The sequence below is a fragment of the Myotis lucifugus genome, unplaced genomic scaffold (genome assembly GCF_000147115.1).
Source record: "Myotis lucifugus unplaced genomic scaffold, Myoluc2.0 scaffold_153, whole genome shotgun sequence".
NCBI lineage: Eukaryota > Metazoa > Chordata > Mammalia > Chiroptera > Vespertilionidae > Myotis > Myotis lucifugus.
The window spans coordinates 3,023,166-3,028,329 of NW_005871201.1; the positions used below are offsets into that span (position 1 = coordinate 3,023,166).

Below are 5,164 nucleotides of genomic sequence, written 5' to 3' on the forward strand. Positions count from 1 at the left end.
GGGGGGGGGGGGCTTTTTACCATAGGCCTGAAAGGGTAGGGGGAGCAGTCACTGGGGTTCAGAGATGGCTGGAGCTGGGAGAGGGCCCCTGGCAGGAGCTGAGGATTTGGTAGAGAGGTAGACATCCCCCCCCCCACCCCCCCCCCCCCGCTGCCGGGACCCCACAGGGAGGCAGCTGGGGGAAGAAATCAGACCCCTCTCATTTGCCTCCTGCCCTCTGAGCTTCTGCCAGGGCCTCCTGTTGGCCAAGCACAGCCCGAAGCCTCTGGATGCAGAGGTCAGCTGCCTCAGGTGGGGGCAGGGTGGAGCAAGGAGAGGAATGCTTCGGGCAAAGAAGTGGAAAATATTCAGCACACAATCATCTGTGTGAAAGCAGGTGGGGAGATCCGTATCTGTATCTCTACATATTCATACGCTTGCTTATAGATGGGCAAGTTATTTCTGGAATGATATGCACACAAAAACTGGTAGAAACTTCTGAGAAGTGTCCTACTTTCCATTGTGTAACTTTATCTACTGTTTGATCTTTACCGCCTGCATTTATTATATATACAATCCATCCATCCAATAGGGACATGCATGTGATCTAAGCTAGACAATCATGAAGCCCCCCCTCCTGGCCACAGTGATTTATCCAAGGGTTGGCACGTGACCCACACTCAGCCAATCAGAGCCTTGCCTGAGCTTGTCAGCCTGGAGCTGGGAGGAAGAGAGGTCCTTTCCTGTGGTTAAGGATCCAGGATGTGGGTCTAGAGATGTACCTGATAATAGTAGCTAACAATTGTTTGATACTTACATTCCACTGAAACACGTAAGTTAGTGACAGTCTCCGTTTTTCATCCCCCAAAGGAAATTTCATCTAGTTCAACCTACACAGGGCAGACTCGCAAGGGGAGGGGTTTGTACAGGGCATGTTCACCAGCAGGGTGGGAATTTGGGGGCTGTCTTGGAATTCTGCCTACTTTATAGCAACCCCATAAAGCGGGTATTATTGTTATTAACCCCATACTATAAATGTGACAACTGAGGGAGAGGGAGGTTAAGTGACTTGTCCAATATTGCACAGTGGCTTCAGAGGCCCCCAGTGTGCACCTGAGTTCCCCTCTGCCGTGTGCTCTGGTGTGGAGGAGCCTCACTACACTGGGGGTGAGGGGCATGCAGAGGAGAGGCGGAGAAGCAGGGACCTGAGGGTTAGTGGTCCTAAAGGCAGTACCACCTCAGCTAGGCGCTCTAGTTATACTTAGCAGCCAAGGCCTCTGCCATGCTTTTGCAAGGTCAAGGAGAATGTCGGGTCTTTGCCCTGATGTAACTGGATTTCTACATCAATTCTTTCCCATGTGTAATTAATTGAATAGTGGTCCTTCAAAAGATATGTCCAAGCCTTCCCCTTGAACCTAGGAATCTGGCTTTGTTTGGAAAAAAAGCCCTTTGCATATGTATTTAAGAATCTTGAGATGGAATCATCTTGGATTCAGGGTGGGCCCTAAATCCAATGGCTGGTATCCTTACAAGAGAAAGACAAAGGGAGATTTGAGATGTAGACATAAACACAGGGGAGAAGGCCATATGAAGATGGAGGTGGAGTGTGGAGTGATGCTGTCACAAGCCAAGGAACCTGGGCAGCCACTAGGAACTGGAAGAGGCAAGGACGAATCCTCCACTAGATCCTAATACCAGAATTGTGAGAGAGTAAATAGCTGTTTTAAGTCACCCAGTTTGTGGTAATTTGTTATAGCATCTCCCAGAGACTAATATACCCCCTTTTCTCTTTTCTTGCAAACTGAGTACAAAGGGGCATAAAAAATGGAGTAGAGCTCTGGTTTGATCCAAAACAAGATAGATTTGGTTTTCTGTTGATCCCAAAGATGAAAACCCTTTGAGGATTCCAGAGGTGAGGAAGGAGGGTTTGAGGCTGTTGGAAGTTGAGGGGCAGCAAGGGAATCTTGGCTCATCAGAGAGATTTCTAGAATGAGAAGAAGATAGACTGGCTCTCAATACATGTTCTAATTCCCACAGACTTTCTGAGTTTCTATGGCAGGCAGAATTCTGAGACGGCTTCCAAGAGTCTGCCCCTGCTATAGACACCCTGTAGAATCTCCTGTCCTCGAGTGTGGGTAGACGTGTGAATATAATGGGATCGTTACACCTGTGACTGTGTACATTATATAAGTTCCAGCAGTGGCAGACTAGAGAGAGACTTTTCTGCTGGCTTTGAAGGACCCAGCTGTCATCGTGAGAGTCCAAGTGTCGGGACCTGTGGGTGGCTTCTGCGAGTTGAGAGCCACCTCCAGCTCACAGCCAGCAAAGAAATAGGAACCTCAGCACTATGACTGCGAGGAACTGAATCCTGCCAACAACCTGGCTGACTTGGAAGTGAACCCTGAGTGTCAGACGAGCTCGCAGCCTCAGCTCACACCTTGATGTGGTGTCTGCCACGTGGGCAGAGGACTCGGCTTGGCCTCCCGACCACAGAAACATTTGAGAGAATGTTTTCATCCACCAAGTTTGTGGTAATGTGGTATGTGACAGTTGCTGACCAAAGGTTCTCCCATATTGTAAATGAACAGAGACCACTGAGCTTGAGCCTTGATTTTATGTTTTTATGACCCAATAATAAAAATGTATGTATAATTCTGAGTGTATTTTTAGATAAATCACACATTAGTTCAAAAAAAATTTTTTTAATATATTTTATTGATTTTTTACAGAGAGGAAGGGAGAGGAATAGAGAGTTAGAAACATCGATGCGAGAGAGACATCGATCAGCTGCCTCCTGTACACCCTCTACTGGGTATGTGCCCACAACCAAGGTACATGCCCTTGACCGGAATCGAACCTGGGACCCTTGAGTCTGCAGGCCGACGCTCTAGCCACTGAGCCAAACCGGCTAGGGTCAAAAAATTTTTGAAAGTCTCTAAAGAAAATAGAGAAGCCTGGCTGGAGTGGCTCAGTGGTTGAGTGTCAACCTATGAACCAGGAGGTTGAGGTTCAATTCTCGGTCAGGGCACATGCCTGGGGTTGCGGGCTCAATCCCCAGTAGGGGTGTGTGCAGGAGGCAGCCAATCAATGATCCTCTCTCATCATTGATGTTTCTATATCTCTCTCCATTCCTCTGTGAAATCAATAAATGTATTTAAAAAAAAGAAAATAGAGAAAAGATGAGCAAAAGTTAATCATTGTGCATAGATAAATGTGTCCTAAATGTCCTTGGTAATTGTTCTTTGTGTGGCAGCAGCTTTCCCCATAAACCCTCTGTGGTTGCACAAAGAGTGCCTCCAGTGTGATGTCTCTCCACAAACAGCTTTTCCTGCCACCCCACGGGCAGATTCCCAGCAAGCCCTGCTGGCACGGCACCACAGCCACACAGCCACTCCTCTGCCATCCCATTGACCACAGTCACAACCCCCCCCCCCCCCGCCCCTGCCCCGGGAGATCTGGATCTCAGCTCTGGGGACACACCATCCCAGTCCTTGGGAGTCATGGCCGCTCCTTCTGTATCTATCAGAAGTTCTTTAGAGTTCTCTTTACTTCTTACCAGCCCACTCCTCGCTCCCCAGTCCTGTTAGTTACTGATTCCTACTTTAAACTTTCCCTGTGTGACGTCCTGTGTGGTTTCTCTCTCTGACCAGACCCAGACTGAAGCACTGTTCCCAGCAGCATGTGGGCACCAAGTGCTGAGCACTGAGTGGATAGCTGCAGAGACCTGAGGTGACACAGCCTGTCTCCAAAGGGAAACATGGTGGCCACGTGAAGTGGACAGAGCACAGGACTCTGAGGTGAGAGGCTGTTTCCAGACCTGGTTCTGCAGATGACTGTGGGATTGGGGGGATCGCCCAGCAACTCAGTTTCCTCATCTGTGACGTGAAGATAATGGACTCTATGGCCTTGTGTTAGTTAGGGTCCAAGCTAAGCTTCTGTGACAAAGTGACTTAAAGAACATAGCTGTTTAGTCTTTCTCAAGTGTCTTTTCATGAGGGGTCCAAGGTGACAGGCTGCTCTGTTCCACATGGTCATTCAGGGACCCAGGTTCTGTCCATCTTATTGCTTTGCTATCACTTAGGGTATCTCCCTCATCCACGTGCAGTTCAGGGGAAGATGGAGGCGTGGAAGAGCGCGAGCTCAGTGCCTTAAGGCTCAGACTGAGAAGGGGTGCCTGCCACCTGCATGTGCATTCCAGCAGGTGCACTTAGTCACAGGACCATGCCACACTGCACAGGAGGTTGGGATAGGGAGTCATGCCCGGCACAATCAATGACATGGGAGAAGTGAGAGGATGGAGGGGGATAATGATCAATGCCAACTGTGCCTGCGCCAGCGCTACCAGACGCCTCCACACATCACCCCAGCCACCGGCAGTTAAAGGAGGAAAATATCCTTGTCCACATGGAAAATCCTGGCCTCATTGTTCTGCTTTTGCTTTTAGAGTCAAGATTCTCAGCACTTGCAGAAATGTCTTTAATGCTGAAAAGTGAAGAAGGAGGTGGCAGGTGTGACTAACAACACAGTCCTCGTGCATCTGCTAGGGAATACATTTTTTCCCCCTCCAACGTAACAAATTAGAACCCATCTGGGATTTGAGAAGTCTGAGCTAAGGTTTCCTGGATCTGTTTGCCTATGAAGCAGTAATGAAAAGTGAAGGAGATGAAGAAAAGTGAAAAAAATGATGAGTTTAAAGAACCCTTGTGTGACAAGTGGAACAAAGGCTTGTGAATTTTTATACATTTTTTTCTGGCATAAGACGGTGCCGTTTAAGGATATGGGGAGACCGAGGATTAAAATAAAGACCTGAAAATAATTGGACTCATTCATAGAGCTTCCATGTGCCAGATACTATTCTAAAACATTAAAAATGATAATTCCTCTAATCCCCACAAAAATATTTTAAAATAAAGACTATAATACCCATCTTAGAGATGTGGAAATGGAGGTAGAAGGAGGAAAAATAACTTACCCCAAATCTCACAGCTAGTGGATCTAGGATTTGAAGTTGGGTAATTTGGCTCCAGAGCCTGTGTCGGGGCCACCAACCTTTTTCAGTAAATCATCAGCCAGTAAGTCTTGTAGGCTCCGTGGGTAGTGCTGTCTCTGTCACAGCTGGTCAACCTGCTGTTGGGTGAATTCAGGCAGCTGCGGACGATGCGGAAACGAATGGGCTGCCAGTGGT

At 48.0% G+C, this 5,164-nt stretch overlaps 1 protein-coding gene across 3 annotated transcripts in view; it reads left to right on the forward strand.

The window, feature by feature from the left end:
• The window catches only part of ROPN1L (rhophilin associated tail protein 1 like), a 31,349-nt gene extending 26,543 nt beyond the window's left edge, over positions 1-4,806 (forward strand). For all 3 annotated transcript variants that reach the window (XM_023759379.1, XM_023759380.1, XM_023759381.1), the window contains 2 exons: positions 3,630-3,776; positions 4,424-4,806. The gene's annotated coding sequence lies outside the window, so the exon portion shown is untranslated. The remainder of the gene's footprint in view (positions 1-3,629; positions 3,777-4,423) is intronic.
• Positions 4,807-5,164: the final 358 nt, after the last annotated feature.